A 22,402-nucleotide genomic window follows, 5' to 3' on the forward strand; every position below is an offset into this window, starting at 1 on the left:
GAGATCTAAGAAAGCTCATTAGCTTAAATAATTTAATTGAAAGTTCTCTTTTTGTGACTTATTTTCCCCACTTATTTAATGGACTCTCTAACTATTATAATTACATCAATAAACACATTTAGGCCCAAAAATTAATTTTTCCAAGTGAAGCCCATTTGAAACATGGACTTATAAATGACCAAAAGAAATAAAGAAAATAATATAGATATATATTTACACATTTTAGCCCAAAAGACATAAAATAAGAGTAAAAGAAAATATACTATCTAATACATATATAAGAAAGAATAATGAAAATAATATATTTATACTTTAAACATAAGAAAATAGTGAATGAAATTCATAAATAAGAAAATAGCATTTATCACTCAAAATAATTTTATTTAACAATAATTAAGATAACCCAAATATACCCCAAAACTATATATATACATAACTAATATAATCCTAATGTCAAAAAGACTATATGTTCATCCCCCAATATCTACTAATTACCTTCCAAAATGCCCAAGTAAATAACATTTAAAATAGAATTTAATGTAATTTAAATAAATAATAATAAAAAAGAAAGTAATATGTACGTATACAAAAAAATTAGAATAAAAATGGAATACCAATGTCCTAAAATAATTATATATGTTAAAGTTTTAAAACAATTTGAAAAGAATATATTACATAATTATATATATATATATATACTAAGGATTAAAAGTCTAAAAGTTAAGAAAAAGGGACTGAAATGGCATTTTTTACATTTTGGCAGATTTACCGACGGAAAATCCGTTGGTAAACAGCCTTTAGTGACAGAATTGGTGAATTACAACAGCACTCCCATATTTTCCAGATTTGTTCAAAAGCTTTAAATTAAATCTAATTCAATCGTTTTGGACTTCCGAACTACCAAAGATGGATCATAGTCGAAAACGGAAGTTCCTAAAACGATGTTTTTATTTTAAAACGTTATTTGAAAACCTCTTTTAAATTAAAAAAACTTATAATTACAACATTTTCGATACCCGAACTACCTTTTTATCGGATCACGGTTCGTATTGGGATATCCAAAACGAGGTTTTTATTTTAAAACAAAACCGAATTTTATTTAACGCGAAACGAAAATTAAATAAATACGCTAACTAAATAAAACGTGACAAAATAAATAAATGTCTAAAGGAATAAAAACTATAGCATAAAAATAAATAGAAGGAGAGAAATAAATAAAATAAAGAGTCTAGTCCTCGGATAATACCTTTGATTCAGTATCTGACAGTCGAAGCCGATTGATTCCACGAACCGCGAGCTCCCGATTTTAATAAAAATTTAGTAAAAATTGAACTTAGGAAATTTGGAATTTTTGAGAAAAAAAATATTTTTCTCAAAAAAATCCACTCTCTCTCTCTCTAAAAATGTTTAGAGTGAGAAAGTTTTTCCCCCAAAAAGCCTCCTCTTCACCTTGGGATCCGTGCCCTTATATAGGGAAACGGATCCCGGAACAATGGGCGACGCCCAAAAAAAATTGGGCGTCGCCCATTGTGGTTGGGCGGCCGCCCAACCTAGTGTTGGGCTACCGCCCAACGCGAGGTTGGCCGCCCGCGCCCGACCCTCGTCGGGCGTCCGCCCGACCCTCGTCGGGCGTCCGCCCGACGCGTTGGGCGTTCGCCCGACGTGGTTGGGTGCCCGCTCGGCGACCCTCGGGGCGTGCCCTGCACCGTCGGACGCGTCCACTCCGTGGCCGCCGAGCGCTCGTTCCGCCCAGCTAGACGCTCGCACGTCGCGGCCGCCGAACGCGCGTCTCGCGCTGCCAGGCGCGTGTGCTCAACGGCCCATGAGGGCGCGCACCGCCAGCGGTCCCAGGCATTGCTCGGACGTTGAGAGTGTGCCACTCGCGGTGCGTCCGGCGGACACCGCGCGCACGTCTCGAGCCGTTAAGCGGGCGTTCGACCATCGTCGTCCGCGTGCGGGATGCCGTTGCGTGCCCGCACCGTGCCGTTAATTTTCCTCAGCTTATTATTCTTTATATATTTTTCAAAACTTCCGGAATCAATCGCTTCGACCGTCTTGTTTCAGGTTTTCATCACAGGTCCTCCGACTCGGTGTCTACAGTTGCCCCTACTTTTCTATTTTGACAGTGATGTGTGTGGTTCGAAAACGTTTTTGCTAACGTAACACATGCAATGTAAAACATATAAAAGTAAAAGACACGTAACGAGTAGGAGAAAACATACCTGACCTTTGTGCTACGCGCTCCGGCGTTGCTCTCTGACTGCATCAGACTCTGCTTCGGGCTGCACCCTAGTTCACGACCGTGGGGATAATGGCTAAATAGCTACCTAGTTTATGATCGCGGGGATAATGGCTAAACAGCTACCCTATTTCAAGATTGCGAGGATAATGGCTAAATAGCTACCCTGATTTACGACTGCGGGGATAATGGCTAAATAGCTACCCTATTTTAAGATTGCAGGGATGATGGCTAAACAGCTACCTTGGTTTACGACTGCGGGGATGATGGCTAAACAGCTACCCTGGTTTACGACTGCGGGGATAATGGCTAAACAGCTACCCCATTTCAAGATTGCGGGGATAATGGCTAAACAGCTACCCTATTTCAAGATTGCGGGGATAATGGCTAAACAGCTACCCTGATTTACGACTGTGGGGATAATGGCTAAACAGCTACCCTATTTCAAGATTGCGGGGATAATGGCTAAACAGCTACCCTATTTCAAGATCACGGGGATAATGGCTAAACAGCTACCCTGATTTACGACTGTGGGGATAATGGCTAAACAGCTACCCTATTTCAAGATCGCGGGGATAATGGCTAAACAGCTACCCCATTTCAAGATCGCGGGGATAATGGCTAAACAGATACCCTAGTCTACGATCTTAGGTAAATATGGCTCAAAAGCAACTCCGGTCTGCGACCACGAGTCAGATGGCTCAAAAGCAACTCCGATCTGCGACCGTGAGTCAGATGGCTCAAAAGCAACTCCGGTCTGCGACCGTGAGTCAGATGGCTCAAAAGCAACTCCGGTCTGCGACCCTGAGTCAGATGGCTCAAAAGCAACTTCGGTTTGCGACCGTGAGTCAGATGGCTCAAAAGCAACTCCGGTCTGCGACCGTGAGTCAGATGGCTCGAAAGCAACTCCGGTCTGCGACCGTGAGTCAGATGGCTCAAAAGCAACTCCGGTCTGCGACCGTGAGTCAGATGGCTCAAAAGCAACTCCGATCTGCGACCGTGAGTCAAATGGCTAAAAAGCAACTTCGGTCTGCGACCGAGAGTCAAATGGCTCAAAAGCAACTCCGGTCTGCGACCGAGAGTCAAATGGCAAAAAAGCGGGTTCTGTTTCTGGATTTTCTTACCACACGGTTGTCTGTACTTTCTCACTAGAGCTATCATCTCGACAATTCGATGGGCACACGTCTGAGTCCGAAATGAAATAGACTACTGATTGTTTTTCTATTGACTGTCGTCTGTATTTCGACTGGTGTCACTGTTCTGTAAAAATTAGCTGTTGTCTGGAATTGATGTTTTGACAATATTAGTCACTGTCTGGGAGAAATGCAGGCTGAAACGGACTGCAAATCGGAGGTCTGTGCACCTGGTAATTAATTAAATACTTTTTACCTTTATGTCAAATCGTACTTTTTTCACTATTTACGGGAATGTCATTCCCTTTTCCTATATAAGGTGGTGGGGTTTCATTTCAACCCCACACCTTCTCTCTCCTCTTTCTCTCACTAGACTTCAATTTGGATTATTCTCGGGATGGATTTAGACGAATGGGATGACACCAGAGGCATGGACGAGGTTTATGTAAACCTGGATAGAGTGGATACCTTCCACGACCCTACGACACACTTGAGCAGGACACGCTGCAACGAGGTAAGTGGTTTCTCACTTTTATTTGATTTGAACTCTAGGCTTTAGCACTCCTATACGAACATGATTTGCATGCTAACTCTTAGACTGCCTTAGAGGACTTTAGCTAGAAAACGTGAATTCCTTTATTTACACGTAACACCTGTTTGTTTTTGTAAGAATGCGCGCTATATGCATGTGAATAGTACACTACGAATTTATGCATGTTAACAGTAAAAACGATGTGAATAGTAAAAACGTGAATAGTGCACGTGAATAGTGACAACGTGAATAGTAAAAACTTAGCTAATGCACGTGAATAGTGACACGTGAATAGTAAAAACTTAGCTAACGCTTGTGAATAGTAGAACGTGAATAGTAAAAACGTGAATAGTCACGTGAATAGTGACAACGTGAATAGTAAAAACTTAGCTAGTGCACGTGAATAGCGACAACGTGAATAGTAAAACTGTGAATAGTGACAACGTGAATAGTGTACGTGAATAGTAAAAACGTGAATAGTAAAAACTTAGCTAATGCACGTGAATAGTAGAACCTAATCTATGCTCCTCGTCGCCGCAGACGAGAGTGGATCAAAGAATTGACTCAACCTTACGTGAAGGACCCTACATGAGAGATTTTTTTGCAGAAAATTGGTCCTAACTGACCGGATGTCTCTAGGTTAGAAAATGGAAGAATACCTAGTCTTAACGTGTTCTTTTCAATTGCCTGCTTTAGGAGCTGTATTTAAATTTTCTTATCTTGTTCTTTTTTAGTTCATTGAGATTTCGGGGACCACCGCCGAGGTTCTCTCATGGTATGATAGGCTAGGTGCCGCGGCGAGAGCCCGTGTGCAGGAGTTGGGCTTCGAGCCCTTTATTGCAGCGTTGCCCCGCACCAACGGGGTATGCGATCCTTTTGGCCTACGGGCCTTATGCGAGCGGTGGGTTGACTCGACCCACACCTTCCACCTTTCCTTTGGGGAGATGACCATCTCGCCTCGAGATTTTTCGCTGTTGACAGGATTGCGAGGGAGCAACACTCCCGTCCCTTTCCACTTTGGTATGATGCGACCACGGGTCGACCCCGCTAGGCTTGCTACCTTGATTGGACCGGGAGTTCGTCTATGCGCCAAGTCTACTTCGGTGAAGTTTGTCTCTACCGCGAGCCTCTTGAGTAGACGTGATTTCTGCGAGACTGACGCTACCTGGCGGTTCGTAGTTTCTTAGTATATGCTCTGAGTGAGACGATTTTCCCCACGAAGGGCGGGAAGGTACACGCAGGTCTCATTCAGGCACGTAGCGATCTGGATGCAGCGGCTTCTTATGATTGGGCAGGGGCAGGCTTAGCCTTTCTTTACAAGTTCTTGGATCTGACTTGCCGGAAGCGCAAGGACTTCGGCGGTTATACCTTTGCCCTGTTGGTACGTGACGCCTTCTTGACTTATCCGTCTTATCTTTTTCGCATTTTTCACACTCCTAGTCCTTGTTTTTACCGCAGGTGTGGGCATACGAGAGACACATCCTTCCTAGCCGGTCTCGACCTCGACCGAGAGTGCCGAGGCCGCCATTTATGACTCGATGGAGGGATTTTGACTTGAGCGCCGAGAGGAGTCGGACAGTGTCGCGGCTTCTGGATTGGATCGACTCGCTGACCCTGGGACAGGTAGATTTTGCCTAATCATGCTAGATTTTTGTTTGAGTCCCTCTGACTTTCTCTTTGTGCATTTTTCTTTAGATTAAGTTCAGGTGGGATGATCTCGACTTCGGCCCTGATTATGCATACGCATCGATGATCCAGGAGCAGCAGTGCGTGCTCACCGGCCCTTGTGTGCGAGCGTGGTATTTGGGAGATCGAGGCATCATCGGAGTGAGTGATGTTCACTGGACGCCGGGCGAGATTCCCGTTTCCATGTTTGCTGTGCGGACTCTGCCCTTATCGACCATTCGTCGAGATCTGACCCGTCGTTTTGTCGGTAGAGTGGTCTGGATTCATGCCGGGGGCCGCGAGCCTTATTTGTCTACTTTACTGAGCGCGAGGGATGCCCCGGCGGCAGCGATGGAGGTAGATCCAGTGGCGGACGTGTTTTCGAGAGAGGCGGTCGCGGCAGTCTTCAGTCAGGAGGAGGTTCCGGTAAGTGATTCCGTTCCCCCTTCATTTTATTTACGATATGCTCGGAGGTTTTATTGTGTGTGTGTGTTTTTTTTTGCAGGAGGGATCTTGGAGGAGTGCCCACTTATCTGATTTTTTTGATGGCACTCAGACTCAGACACCAGCGCGCGAGCAGCCCTACTTCATCGGTGAGTCCTCCAGCGCAGCCCGACCGGAGAGATCGTCCATAGGCGTGCCTATACCAGGCTACGGGAGGGATTATGCTACGATCCGCTATGACGAGTCTGGGACACCTTATGCGGGATTTGAGGCGGCCCCTCCTATCTTCTCCTCGAGGGTCCCGTTTGATCCCTCGGACGCTTCACTGACCACTAGGGAGACCTGTACAGACTACGTGGATCTATCTGGCTTCCTACGAGATTGCCTCAGCTTGCGCTGCACCGACCACCTGGTATGTATCATTATTGTACTTTAGTGTAGTGAAATGTATGCATGTATGTATGATTTATGTTTTTGCCTATGCTGCCTCTTATCTGTTTTTTGTTTGTTTTTTTTTTGTAGAGTGATCTTCATGCCCATGAGCGGAGACAGAGTGAGCTAGTGCGGGAAGCTGATGCCCGAGTTGGTCGTGTGTATCAAGAGAGGAACGACCACTGGTCGGGGGTGATGCGACGGGAGACTGAGGGTCGCCTTGCCGTCGAGGAGAGGGCGCGTGATGAGTCGATCAGACGCCTTGCTGCAGAGGAGAGAGCACTAGCTGCTGATGAGAGAGCACGGGTTTCTGATGAGAGAGCGCGAGCTTCTGATGAGAGAGCGCGTGCTGCCGAGGAGACACTATCTGCGGAGCGGGCATCTCACCTGAGAGATTTTGAGAACTATTGGGACTTCCCTCCGTATTAGGCTCGTAGCTTTCATTTGTTGCTTTGTAGCTTTTATTAGGGTTTCTCCGATGTATAGCTGATGTATAGGGAGTGGGGTGGATAGTAGGTAGGCTTTTTGTGAAAAGTAGGATAGGAAATGTATAACTCGTGATTCATATTACCATGCATTCAGTAGATTATAATGATTCCAATCATTCTCGTCAAATATATTCATGCCTTTATTTATTTACAAACAACAAAAATACTTAGTCTCTTATATATTGTTTTTGTAATTGCTCAAGTTATAACTATTGTTACCAGGACCCGCCTTTCGGTTTTCGGATCCCGGCGATTTTCCTCCTCTCCTTTTACTATCCCGGAATTTTTAAATGAGTGCCCTTTCGGGTTTTCACCCATGGGATTTCCCTTATTGTTGCATAGGTCGCCCTTTGCGGGTTTTCGACCTATCGGGAATTTTTCTTTATTTTTCTCTTTTTTTTTTTACGAAAAGTATTTCTTAAGCCTATCCAGATTGATAGGTTCGGAGAATTCCATGCCGTCCATTGTGGTTAACTTCACCGCTCCTTTGCTTAGTATCTTCTTCACGATGAATGGTCCTTCCCAGTTAGGCCTGAACTTCCCCCTCGGGTCGGTGTGCGTCACACGGATCTGTTTCAGCACCAAATCTCCTTCTTTGATAGGGCTGGTCTTGACTTTTTTATTGAAAGCCCGAGCCATCCTTCTTTGATACAACTGTACATGGTAAAGGGCTTCCATCCTTTTCTCATCAACTAAAGCCAACTGCTCGCATCGCCTCTTTACCCATTCCGCCTCGGGAATTTCTGCTTCCACCGCGATTCTCAACGATCGCTTTTCAATCTCAATCGGCAAGACTGCTTCTGTGCCATATACCAAAGAGAATGGTGTTGCCCCAGTCGAGGTTCTGACTGTCGTGCGATAAGCCCACAACGCGAGTGGGAGGTGCTCATGCCAATTCCGATGTGATTCCACCGTCTTTACGAGGATCCTTTTAAGGTTCTTATTAGCTGCTTCTACTGCCCCATTAGCCTGTGGACGGTACGGAGAAGACCTGTGATGTTCAATGCCATATTCTCGGAAAAGATTCCTTACTTCCCCCTGAAACTGGACCCCGTTATCCGTGATCATGTGATGAGGCACTCCGAACCTGGTGATCAAGTGTTTTTCAATGAACTTTCTCATATGCTTGGATCCCAGTTTGCTAAACGACTCTGCTTCTACCCATTTGGTGAAATAATCGATGGCGACTGCAATAAACTTATGTCCATTTGAAGCATTAGGCCTTACTTCACCGATGATGTCAATGCCCCAGGCAGCGAATGGCCAAATAGGTGCTAGCACATGTAGTTCCATGGCCGGAAGATGACTGCAATCGCCGTGGATTTGACAATCGTGACATTTCTTCGCATACTCGTTACAATCTTTTTCCATGGTGAGCCAATAGAAGCCTTGTCTGATAATTTTCTTAGCTAGTACTGCTCCTCCCATATGGGCTCCACAAATTCCCGAATGTACTGATTCCATTGCCTCGCGGGCTTCTCCCGCATCCAAGCATCTGAGTTGTAATCCATCAACGTGCCTTTTGTAAAGCAAGTCGTTGTGGTTGACGAACTGACGAGCTAGCCTTCTAATCACAGCTTGATCCCTAGGTTCTGACTCTGCCGGATATGTTCCATCTTTCATGAAGTTCACGATATCAAAATACCACGGTTTTTCATCGGCCCCTAACAGCATTACGTCTTCGTAGCACGGTTTGTGAGATCTTCTCAATACCAACGGTTTCGAAGCAACGTTCCGGGGGTTGTCCCAAACTGACACCAAAGTAGCCAAGGCATCCGCCGCCTGGTTCTGTGCTCGAGGAATATGATAGAAATGACATTCCTTGAATCTTTGTGCCAACCCTTCTAGCTGATCTAGATATGGACGTAGCCTTTCTTCTCTCACTTCCCAGTTTCCTTGTGCCTGTTCGATGATCAACTTAGAGTCACCCCAAATTTCGACATATGATGCTCCCAGTGCTGCTAATGACTCCAAACCATAAATGCACGCTTCATATTCGGCCATATTATTAGTAAGAGGGAAGGATAACTTCTTCGCCATCGGGATTCTTTCTCCTTCCGGTGAGATAAGTAGTACTCCTACTCTGGCTCCACTCGAATTAACTGCTCCGTCGAAGAACATTTTCCACGGTATGACTTCGATTGCGTTCAAATGTTCATCGGGGAAATCATGGCTTACTTCTTCCTCTTCTGCATTCAAGGGTTGGTTAGCCAGAAACTCTGCTACGGCCCTTCCTTTGATAACCTTCTTCGTCACATATTCAATGTCAAACTCGGACAAAAGCAACAACCATCTGGCTAACTTCCCCGTTAAGGATGGAGTTCGGTACAGATACTTCACGGGGTCCATTCGAGAAATAATGATCACTTTATACGATTGGAAATAGTGCCGCAGTTTCTTCGTCAACCACACTACTGCCACACATGTCTTTTCGATCATGTTGTATTTGAGCTCATACTCTAGGAACTTCTTACTCAAATAATACACCGCGTGCTCCACACCGGTGTCTCCCTCTTGGGCCAACATTGCTCCAATAGATCGCTTTTCAATCGCTACATAGAGGAGAAGCGGCTTTCCCAGTTTAGGCGGTCTCAGCACTGGTGGATTGGACAAATAGTTCCTGACGCTCTCCAACGCTTGTTGACACTTATCATTCCAAACGACGGGTTGGTCTTTCCTTAGCAACTTAAAGATTGGCTCGCAGATTGCGGTGGGTCTCGCTATGAACCGACTGATATACTGAACTTGCCCCAGAAACCCCCTCACCTCCTTCTCATTTCTCAGCGCTGGCATTTCCTTTATAGCCTTCACTTTATCGGGATCCACCTCGATTCCCTTATTTCCGATTACATAGCCTAAGATTTTCCCCGACGAAACGCCGAAAAAGCACTTCTTCGGGTTTAACCTTAGCTTGAATTCTGCAATTCGGGCCAAAAACTTCTCGAGGGCGGCAAAATGCCCTTCTCTTGTCTCTGATTTGACCATCATGTCATCCACGTAGACTTCTACCTCCTTGTGTATCATGTCATGGAACAGGGCTATGGCCATTCACTGGTAGGTTGCCCCGGCATTTTTCAAACCAAATGGCATCACTCTGTAACAGTATGTTCCCCACTCTGTTGTGAACGAGGTTTTCGCTTTGTGCTTTTCGGCCATCTGAACTTGCATGTAGCCCATGAAACCATCCACATTTGTGTGTAACACGCTTGATACTGCACTGTCGATCAATACATCGATATGAGGCAAGGCGAACTCATCCTTGGGGCATGCCTTGTTAAGATCTCTGTAATCCACGCACATCCTCACTTTGCCATCCTTTTTCGCGATGGGCACTACATTTGCGACCCAAGGGGGATAGTCGATCACTTCGATGAATCCTGCTTCTAACTGCTTCTTCACCTCCTCTCTGATCTTATCTGCCCATTCGGGTCTCATACGTCGGAGCTTCTGCTTTACGGGCCTCGCCTCGGGATATGTTGGAATGCGGTGAGTTACGATTGATTGATCGATTCCAGGCATGTCTTCGTATGTCCAAGCGAATACAATTTCGTATTTTTTAATTATTCTCTCAAATTCTTTTCTCTCTTCAATAGTTAATTCTTGAGCAATTTGTATAAGTTTAGGATTTTCATCCGTACCAAGATTGAAAGTTGACATTTCTATTGTATTGATTTCAAATGTAGGCATGTTATATGAATGAGAATGCATGGAATGATCATGATCAACATCAAGCAAGTAAGCAAAATCAGAATTCATTTCATTGATAGCGTGGGTGATTACATCATCAGACTCAAACAAAGCAGTAATATAATTTTCATCCTCAACATCTTCGGACTTCTCATATACTCTCGAGGTACTAGGCTCAATTTCAGCTCCTGTAGTCGCTTCAATGGTAATGACCTGCTCCTCGGCATTTGAATCCAGCATCATGATCTCCTCGACAAAGCAGCTTGCCTTTCCTTTGCCCCAGTCGGCGATATCATTGAAGATTTCAAACCCTGGCGGAATCTTTCCTTCCGTGCTAGTCCACGACTCGGAGGTTCCCGAATATGGCTTTCCATGCCCCTCGCTTACAAAATGCTTCCTCAAGCCTATTTTTCCTTCTGCACTCATGTTGGGTGGACTCCCCTGCTCATATCCCAAACCCCTCCGGGTTTTCTGACTTTTAAAATCCGGAAACTCCGACAACCCTTGATGGTGTGCTCCTAATCCCATTCCCGGGATGAAACCTCCTTTCATCATCCTCACCACATCGGTGGTCATGCTCGACTCGTAAATCCCAGAGACTTGGAATCCGGAGAAGAGTTGAGGATCAATTCCCAATGCTGCCACCGAGCTCAATTTCTCAGCTCTAATTGTTACTATCTCCTCCCCGAAAGGGAACTTGATCATTTGGTGGAGCGTGGAGGGCACACCTCCCAGCTTGTGGAACCAAGGGCGTCCCAACAACACAGCAAAAGTTACCGGGATGTCCAACACTGTGAACTCAGTCTCTTCCTCATGCGGCCCTACCTTCAATTTGGCCTTGAAAACTCCTTCAATATGCCTACGGCTGTCATCGTATGCTCTGATCACTGTTTCAGAAGCTGTCAAGTCTCCTCTCTCTACTCCCAACCTCGACAAGAGTTTCAACGGACAAACATTAATGGCCGATCCATCATCGACCATCACACAGCTAGTCTTCTTCCCGTTAATTTCCGCTCGGATATACAATGGCTTATTGTGAGCCTTCCCCTCTTCTGGGAGATCCTCGTCGGTAAATGTGATCTCAGTCCTCTTTCGGGCCATAATTGCCCCTACTAGCGCTGTCGGCCCGGTATCGGTGGAAATAACCAAATTCTGCAGCTCTTTCATCAGATTTTCACGATGGTACCTAGAATGGCATAAAACTTCCCAGACCGTAGACTTAGCTTGCGTCTTCTTCAACTGTTCAAGCACTTGGTCGTCGGGCTTAGGAGCCGACCCTTCTCCAATCTCAGTCTCTACCATTGGTGCCTTTCCCTCGGCCACACGACCTGATCTCGTCATTACCGCAATTTCCGGCTCATCATCCGACTCGTCCCAAATGTTGATAGGGATCTTCCGATTGGCATCCTCCTTGTCCGAGGAACTTGCCCAAATGTCCACAACCATCAAATCCATGACGTGAGGAACACTCGGATTCAGGAAAAAGGGATCCGCCGATCCATACAAGGCCCAACCTATCAGCTCATAATAGTCACGGAGGGACACCCGGCTCATCCTCCTTGCGGCCAACGGAATAGCACCTCGTTGTATGCACATAAGCTGTACCTTATCGCTCATTGTCTCATTACACTGCTCATAACGGTGCCTCCACCTTCTAGCATAATCCACAAAATGTTCCTCGGGGAATTGCCTAATCCTGTCCAGCTCATCCAGGGATCCCGTCCATGGAATGTACATTTCATATCTCGCCACAAAGGCATTTCGGAGCGGTATCCAATGACACATCTCTTCCTCTGACAGACCTTGATGCCATAATAAGGCTTCACCCATCAAGGTTTCCGGAAAATGTTCATGCAACTCACACTGTGGAAATCCAGCGTTATACATATGATCGCGGAATATCCTTGCATGCTCCACAGGATCCCGGTATCCACCATACCTAGGCATCGCTAACACCGCATCGGGTGTTTGGTAAGACGGGGAATCAGGGGTTTGCTCTGCTAGCATCCATACTGTATACTCCTTGATAAATCTCTTTGTCATAGCTGCCCAATCGGTCTTAACATACATCGGCAGCGACATGTACCACATCAGCGGTTCACCCATCAATGAATTACAAAACAAGCTAGTGATCTCTTCCTCTTTGAAACCCAAGGCTGTCATAGCCGACACATAGAAGTGAAGGTGCTCCATAGGGTCCTTATTGCCGTTATACTTGCTCACCCTTAGCAAGGGACGTTTGATGGGTCCAATCTGCATTGCAAAGCGCTCCGCAGTTCTATCCTCAGCTCTTTGATACTTTTCTAGAAACAGATCTGACAACCGATCCCAATCGTGCTTACAAGAGTCGGGTAAGGAATGGAACCATTCCAAAGGCTCGTCCATAAGCGAATGGTGGAACCACTGAGCAATTTCATCTACTCCGAAGGATTCAATAAACATGTCGTGCATATACTCACGCAAGTGCACTTCGGGATCCCTTCCTCCACTGAACAAACCCAATTTTGGCACGATAGTCCGAGATGCCCCTTCACCGGTCTCTTCGGCACTATCCTCGTCATATGGTGCTCCACCATCTGATCCCTCCTCCATTGGTTCTTCATCTTGTTCCTCACCCAAGAAGGACACATACAAACCATTTCCCACATTGCTTCTTTCGACGGAGTCCAACAACTCCTCTACATCTTCCTCAAAAGATTCCATCACTACAGTTTCCGTCAAACCAACTCCGATCACGCTCACCCTATGATTAGGCAATGGATTGCGCCTAACGGAAGGGTTTGCTGAAGAAGGATCAGCTATCTTCTTCTCCTCAATCAAATCTTGGATTTCGTGTTTCAGCCTCTCGCAATTCTCAATTGTATGTCCATAACTGCTGTGGAACTCACAGTACCCTCTAGCCTGAATCTGCGGAGTAGGTTGAGCTTTGTTATACGGGGTAAGGGCTTTCAACAATCCTTTTTTCTGCAGACGCTCGAAAACTTTAGCATAGGTCTGATCGAACTTGGCGAACCGCCTCTTTTCAATAGCATTAAGATCAACCACTTTCACTGCCGCAGATTCCGTACTCGCGCTAGGCCCTCTGGCACTATATCCAGACTTCGTTCACTTGGTATAAGCTTTCTTCGGCTCCCCATCGCCTTCGACAGTCAAGGAATACATCTGATTGAAATTTGTGAACGGCATATATCTCAACTCATTCTTAATATACGGCAACGTATTGCCAATCACCATTCGGATCTGATCTTGCTCAAGCGGCTTCTGTTTCATGACCGCGGCCTTAGCCCTCCATCTCTTCACGAAGTCTGAAAGGGATTCCCCAGTCTGCTGCTTAGTGCTCTCTAACTCTTTCAAAGTGACTTCCAGCATGGTGTTAAAGCTATACTGAGCGATGAATGACTTCGCCAACTCCTTCCAATCCTTCTTTGTCACCATTGGTAACGCATGGAACCATGTAAGGGCAGCCCCCTCCAGGTAAGTGTTAAACAGCCCCAAGACTTGATCCTCGATCAGGATCGTGTGCTTCATTACCGCAACGTACTGATTCATGTGAGCGGTGGGATCTCCAGTTCCATTGAACTTTTTCATGTCGGGGAGACGAAATTTCAGAGGCAAAGCTGTTGCCGTCAAGCAATTCTTCAAGTTATAGAAATCCTGACTTCCGGAGCTTCCTCCGCGCAAGTCCTGCACTTCCTGTGTGATGTGTTGCCTCCACTCCTCTTCCTTAGCTTTCTCCTTCTCTAACTGTTTTCGGACATAATCCTGATAATCCTCCTCATTCCCAAAGCGAGGGCCATCGTTCACCTCATTCTCAACACGCTTACTACCACTCTTGTTGTCCTTCAGTGCTAACTCAGCTAGCTGGGCCAAGATTGCGGCCAGCTGGTCGTTGATATTGTTCACAGAATTCTCTAATTCAACCACCTTCTCATCGGTTGCAGACATACTGACGGAAGACTGAGTATACTCGGATGAAGATGATTCAGGAGCCACAACTACTGATTCGGAATTGTCTACTCGCAGCTGATCAAACTGTCTGACAAGCCGATTACTCTCGCGAAACCACAACCGCTTAATGATGATGTCTGCGCGAACGGTATCCATTAGTATGTATGCATGATTTTATATGCATGATTCGTGGTGTGTGCGTTTATTTATTTACGATTATAAGATAAGAAGAACAAACGTTAGTTCTATTTACATGTATCACAACATCTCTCTTCCACCCTTATTCCTCCACACACTCGTTGGTCCAGGTCTCTTTCCTAGGATTTTGGTTTTTTGGCTCACATTGCGGTCCAGGGGACGCGTGATGCCGTCGATTATTGTGGAAAATTAAATCATTCATCAGACAATACAGTTCGTTTTGACGTATCAACGTTCAATGACTAATAAATCGACCAAGTTGGATTGTTCTTTCGGAATAACTCGTCTTTCGTCCTTTCGTGAGACGCATTAGTTTGGGTTTTGACTCCCTTTGAGCGTATCTCAGTTTTTAGACGTGATTCGAGTTATTCTTCTAGTCCAATCGTTCGTTATTGTCAATGACTCGTTCCCTTTTGTTCGTGTGGGTTCGTGTCTCGATTTTTGGATTACAACGGGACCTTTTGGATCTATCGAGAGACGTAACCACGTGTTTATTTAGTGATGGAATCACTTTTGGATTTTATTTTAGGGAACGGATTCATCGCGTAACGTGTTTGTTCTTAGCGTCGAGAATTCGTTTGCTCATTTTGCTACGTGAAAAGACGGCGAGTATTATTTTGAGCGCACGATAATCTTTCGGCTAATTACAACTCTTTGTTCCTCCCAATCCACGGGATATATCATCTCAGTGTGGTTATAGAAAATCAATGTTTCGTAGAATCGCGTGTTTATTCGAAGCGAGGATATCACCGTTTTCCTTCCTTTAGACGCGAATTTAAGCAAACACGTATATCGGGCCATATTTCTTGCAGTTTTGGTAACGGTCGAAATGATCGAGTCGTTAGTCAAAACCCGCAGTCTCGTCCATATGGCGCAATTATATGGTTTGGCTTAATTCGGCTTCGAGATTTTAAACGGGGTATACACTCGTCCGAGGCACGTATTCAACGACATTGGTTTATTTTCTTTAACTACTCTCGGTATTGATATATATCGTAGATTCGGAATGATTTTGGTCGTTTAGTTCATTTTTCTTTTCTTTATTTTCTTAGTCACCTTTTGCGGACACGTCCATTTCTCTTAAGAATGACACAAGGCATAACGTAAAAGCTCGTCTTTTATTCGGAAGGGACGGGCTACTTGTGCGAAACTTTTCACGTTACAACAAGGTCGTTCGAAACAGAAATGTTCTTCGTTTTCGTTTCGTCGTGATCTCGTTTTATCCCAATTTATTTAAAGAATGTGAATAACGGCTACCGTTAATATAGTCTCTTGTATCGAAATGTAACTATCCTTAACACCGAACCGATTCATACTAATACGTGCTTACGTCATAACGTATTTCCTGAACACGTGCCTTCGTCGGGACACCGAAAGGGACAAGGCGGGTCGCACATGTTCATTCATATGAGATGACTAAGTCGTCTTTAGTTCAAATCGTTTCGATGTTTTAGGGTAATTAGTATGTCGATTCATGAGTATATATTAACGCATCGTCTCATTTTCTTTACATAATTTAGGATTAGACACGTATCATGGCGGTTTGAAAACACGAACTGATTCATTTATCACATCAAAAATAGTAACGGGTAATCCTATGGAAACTTCTAAGGCTACTATATGCTGACACGGCTGACCGCGGGACCTCACAGGACCGCACAGATTCGCCCCTAACGAATGGATGGGGACCCTCTGGCGCCTTACTGTAAGGGGGAACTTATGCTATCCTCTTTCGAGCGAAGAATGGACTCTCGCTAGAGGTTTCGCGGAAATTACCCAAAGGGTTTGCAATAATGCTCGTGAATGCATACGAAAAGAAGTAAAACGATCCGTCCCCGTTAAGGGCTTAGTGCATGCCTTCCGGAATCAAATTTCTCGCTTCCCCAGCAGAGTCGCCACTTGTTAGACGAGGTGTCGCGGCCTAATCTCCCGGGCGGACCGGGGGGTGGACAACCTCATGGCGACGTAAACGGTGATTGGCGCCGAAAGCAACCAATCGTGGAATCAAGCTGCTCGGCAGGGCCGGAGCTCGGAGATATGAAAGAGTCGCCACCCACGAATGGGAAAATGAACACCGATCCCTTGCGGGAGACCGGTGTGGGTTTGGGAAACTTGGGTACGAGCCGAGAAGGCTAGCTCCTTTTCGGAGAAAGGCTACTAGGCACCCCGACATCGCCCGATTATGAACCACCGGCCTCCTACTCAGCATGTTAGGCGATAACGGACTAATCGTATACTTCTTTAAGTTTAAAATTCATTTGAAACCCTTTTCTTTCTCTTTTTGGAAACCATTTTGAGCATATGATATTGAAAAGCCACATCAGTAAAGAATCACCCATTTATGTTTATACATACACAGAGAGGGGGAAGAAAGAAGTGATTTATTTACAACCGTATTTAAATGTTATATTGTGTGTCTATTCTACATTAACTTATTTCCCCAAAACGATGTTTATTACATGGTTCGCACCTTAATCGCCGTTGGAACGATTTAGGTGCGTTTTAAAACCCCGTTTGATGAAGCTTACCCGAATCGCCGTTGGAACGACTCGAGTAATTGAAAACGTTAAAGTAAAAGCCTTTTAATAAGAAAACGTGGTTAAACATACAAGTCAATTTTATTTTGTACAAATTCATTAAGAAAGCGATTCAAAATCTCCATTATTAACAAAGAAAGCGATTTTGATTACAATGTTCGCTTAATCCGTCGTTGGAACGGACTAAGGTTTTAAAACGTGGTGTTTTGAAGACGATTTGAAATATCAACCAAAATGACTCTATTTATCTACATTAGAGATCTAAGAAAGCTCATTAGCTTAAATAATTTAATTGAAAGTTCTCTTTTTGTGACTTATTTTCCCCACTTATTTAATGGACTCTCTAACTATTATAATTACATCAATAAACACATTTAGGCCCAAAAATTAATTTTTCCAAGTGAAGCCCATTTGAAACATGGACTTATAAATGACCAAAAGAAATAAAGAAAATAATATAGATATATATTTACACATTTTAGCCCAAAAGACATAAAATAAGAGTAAAAGAAAATATACTATCTAATACATATATAAGAAAGAATAATGAAAATAATATATTTATACTTTAAACATAAGAAAATAGTGAATGAAATTCATAAATAAGAAAATAGCATTTATCACTCAAAATAATTTTATTTAACAATAATTAAGATAACCCAAATATACCCCAAAACTATATATATACATAACTAATATAATCCTAATGTCAAAAAGACTATATGTTCATCCCCCAATATCTACTAATTACCTTCCAAAATGTCCAAGTAAATAACATTTAAAATAGAATTTAATGTAATTTAAATGAATAATAATAAAAAAGAAAGTAATATGTACATATACAAAAAAAAAAATTAGAATAAAAATGGAATACCAATGTCCTAAAATAATTATATATGTTAAAGTTTTAAAACAATTTGAAAAGAATATATTACATAATTATATATATATATATACTAAGGATTAAAAGTCTAAAAGTTAAGAAAAAGGGACTGAAATGGCATTTTTTACATTTTGGCAGATTTGCCGACGGAAAATCCGTTGGTAAACAGCCTTTAGTGACAGAATTGGTGAATTACAACAGCACTCCCATATTTTCCAGATTTGTTCAAAAGCTTTAAATTAAATATAATTCAATCGTTTTGGACTTCCGAACTACCAAAGATGGATCATAGTCGAAAACGGAAGTTCCTAAAACATTTTCGATACCCGAACTACCTTTTTATCGGATCACGGTTCGTATTGGGATATCCAAAACGAGGTTTTTATTTTAAAACAAAACCGAATTTTATTTAACGCGAAACGAAAATTAAATAAATACGCTAACTAAATAAAACGTGACAAAATAAATAAATGACTAAAGGAATAAAAACTATAGCATAAAAATAAATAGAAGGAGAGAAATAAATAAAATAAAGAGTCTAGTCCTCGGATAATACCTTTGATTCGGTATCTGACAGTCGAAGCCGATTGATTCCACGAACCGCGAGCTCCCGATTTTAATAAAAATTTAGTAAAAATTTAAACTTAGGAAATTTGGAATTTTTGAGAAAAAAATATTTTTCTCAAAAAAATCCACTCTCTCTCTCTCTAAAAATGTTTAGAGTGAGAAAGTTTTTCCCCCAAAAAGCCTCCTCTTCACCTTGGGATCTGTGCCCTTATATAGGGAAACGGATCCCGGAACAATGGGCGACGCCCAAAAAAAATTGGGCGTCGCCCATTGTGGTTGGGCGGCCGCCCAACCTAGTGTTGGGCGGCCGCCCAACAATGTTGGGCGGTCGCCCAACGGCGTTGGGCGAGCGCCCAACGCGAGGTTGGGCGCCCGCGCCCGACCCTCGTCGGGCGTCCGCCCGACGCGTTGGGCGTTCGCCCGACGTGGTTGGGTGCCCGCCCATGCGACCCTCGGGGCGTGCCCCGCGCCGTCGGATGCGTGCACTCCGTGGCCGCCAAGCGCGCGTTCCGCGCAGCTAGACGCTCGCACGTCGCGACCGCCGAACGCGCGCCTCGCGCTGCCAGGCGCGTGTGCTCAACGGCCCACGAGGGCGCGCACCGCCAGCGGTCCTAGGCATTGCTCGGGCGTCGAGAGCGTGCCACTCGCGGTGCGTCCGGCGGACGCCGCGCGCACGTCTCAAGCCGTTAAGCGGGCGTTCGACCATCGTCGTCCGCGTGCGGGATGCCGTTGCGTGCCCGCGCCGTGCCGTGCCGTTAATTTTCCTCTGCTTATTATTCTTTATATATTTTTCAAAACTTCCGGAATCAATCGCTTAGACCGTCTTGTTTCAGGTTTTCGTCACAGGTCCTCCGACTCGGTGTCTACAACCGAGCTGAATATCGACCCCTCTGTCGAACCAGTGAAACAAAAGATGAGAGTGCAGGCGAAAGACAAGCAGGCGACAGTAAAAACAGAAAGTGACAAACTTCTAGCTGTAAAATTTATCCGCGAGGTCAACTATCCGGACTGGCTTTCTAACGTTGTACTTGTAAAGAAAGCCAGCGGCGTATGTGTGTAGATTTCACGAATGTTAATAAAGCTTGCCCCAAGGATTCTTATCCGCTGCCTAACATAGATCAACTCCTCGATCAGACGGCGGGTCGAAAGATCTTGTCTCAGTTTGACGCCATCGCCGGTTTCCAGCAGATCCCTTTGGACCCTGCCGACGCCGAAAAAACCTCTTTCATCACGCATGAGGGGACATATTGCTATAACGTCATGCCTTTCGGGTTAAAGAATGCAGGGGCCACGTACCAGCGTTTGATAGATAGGATGTTCGCCCATCTCATTGGTAAGACGGTATAGGTGTATATCGACGACATGGTCGTCCTAAGCACCGAAGAGGGCGATCATTTGCGAGATTTAGCAGAAGTATTCAAAATCTTCAGAGCCTATAACCTCAAGCTGAACCCGGAAAAATGTTTCTTTGGAATTCGCAAGTGGAAAATTTTTGGGTTGCGTAGTGTCGGAAAAAGGCATCGAGCCTAACCCCGCAAAAGTCGAAGCCATTTTAGCAATGGAGCCACCACGCGACCTGCAAGGGGTGCAAAGGCTCAATGGAAGAATCATCGCTCTGGGACGTTTCATCTCCTGCTCAGCTCAGCGATGTCTCCCATTCTATAAAGTAATCAAGAAGGAGCACCCCTTCAGATGGTCAACTGATTGCCAGGCCGCGTTCACTGCCATAAAAACTTTCCTCGCAACCCCCCCTCTGCTCTCGGTGCTGAAGCCAGAGCGGGATATTCACTTGTATTTCACCATCACGGATGAAACAGTAGGGGTCGTTTTAACCCAGGAGGAGGGGACAGAGCTTTTTCCGATTTATTTCCTGAGCAGAGTGCTGAAAGGAGCCGAAGTCCGCTACTCCGAGGTGGAAAAAGCCCTTTTCGCCATCACACAAGCTTCGGAACGTCTGAGACCATACTTCCAAGCACACACGATCGTCGTCAGGACCAACTACCCGCTAAAGAAGGCCGTCCAAAGGCCAGAAGTCTCCGGGCGTATCACCAACTGGTCTGTTCGTCTCTCCCAATTTGACGTCCGTTTTGAGCCCCGCACGACAATCAAGGCTCAGGCTTTATCCGATTTCATTGTCGAATTTACCGGCCGGAATACCACCGAGCTTACGACAACGCCAGCTCGCACAGACGATGTCTGGACAATGAGCATCGATGGGTCTTGTGCTCCCGGACGGGCAGGCGCCGGTGTAGCTATTCAAGGACCCAACAATCTCCGCTTACGGTACGCCGTCCGATTGAATTTCCCGACCACTAATAATCAGGCCGAGTATGAAGCCTTGATCGCCGCCCTCCGGCTATCGAGAACAATAGTCACTGGCCGGTTGACAATCTGCTCGGACTCGAAGCTGGTCGTTAGCCATGTCAGCAGAGCTTATCAAGCAAAGGACCCGACAATGTGTCAATACCTGACACTCGCCACGTCCCTACTCAATGACCTCAAAAGCAGAGGAATAAATCTTGATCTGGTGTTAGTCCTGCGAGAAGAGAACGAGGAGGCAGACGCTATCGCTGCTCTTGCAACAGGCGAAAAGTCTAGTGACCCGCTCATCTTGATCGAGGTTGCGAGCGCCCCAGCTTTTCGCACCGAGAATTCACTACAAATCGACTCGGCAGACGCCGCAGCGGGAGGATGGAGAAGCCCGATTATCAGGTACCTTAGAGATGGGACGCTTCCAGCAGATCGGACAGCGGCATCCCTAGTTGTCCGGCGTTCTTGGCGTTATGCGTTACAGGGTGGCTTACTTTACTGCAAATCAGCCACGCATCCCTGGTTGCGTTGTATATCTGAGGAAGAGGGAGATCACTGTCTTAAGGAAATTCACCAAGGCATATGTAGCTCACATCATGGAGCCCGAACAATTGCGAAGAAGGCCCGGCTTCAGGGATTCTACTGGCAGACCATGGATTCCGACACGACGTGCCTGGTCCGCAGTTGTCAGGCATGTCAACTACACGCCAATACCCATCACGTCCCGGCGGCCCTATTCAAAGGTATCATCACACCATGGCCATTCGCAGTATGGGGTATTGACCTACTCGGCCCTTTCCCGATGGCTTTAGCACAAAAGCGTTTCGTGGTTGTGGCAGTCGATCACTTTACCAAGTGGATCGAAGCTGAAGCCCTTGCCAAGATAACCGCTGACAACGTCATCAGTTTTCTCAAGCGAGCTATTATTTACCGTTTCGGGGTCCCACATTCCTTCATCACTGACAATGGGAAGTAGTTTGACTGTAATCAATTTTGTGATTTCTGCGCGGACTGGGGTATCAAGGGCCGATACACATCGGTAGCTCACCCTCAGAGCAACGGCCTCACGAAAGTAAGCAACCGAACGCTCCTTCGAGGGATCAAGGCACGATTAACCGACCAAGGTAGGGCATGGCCCGATCACATTGCTGCAATCTTATGGTCATACCGCACCACCCCTCATACGGGAACGGGCCGTACCCCCTTTTTCCTCGCCTATGGGTCAGAAGCAATGGCACCATCTAAAGTCATTCTTCGCTCCCCCCGATAGACCAATTTTGAAGAAATTGACAACGGTGCAGAGCTCAAGGAAGCTGGCGACCGACTCGAAGAAGAGCGC

Source organism: Euphorbia lathyris, chromosome 2, assembly GCF_963576675.1.
Source record: "Euphorbia lathyris chromosome 2, ddEupLath1.1, whole genome shotgun sequence".
NCBI lineage: Eukaryota > Viridiplantae > Streptophyta > Magnoliopsida > Malpighiales > Euphorbiaceae > Euphorbia > Euphorbia lathyris.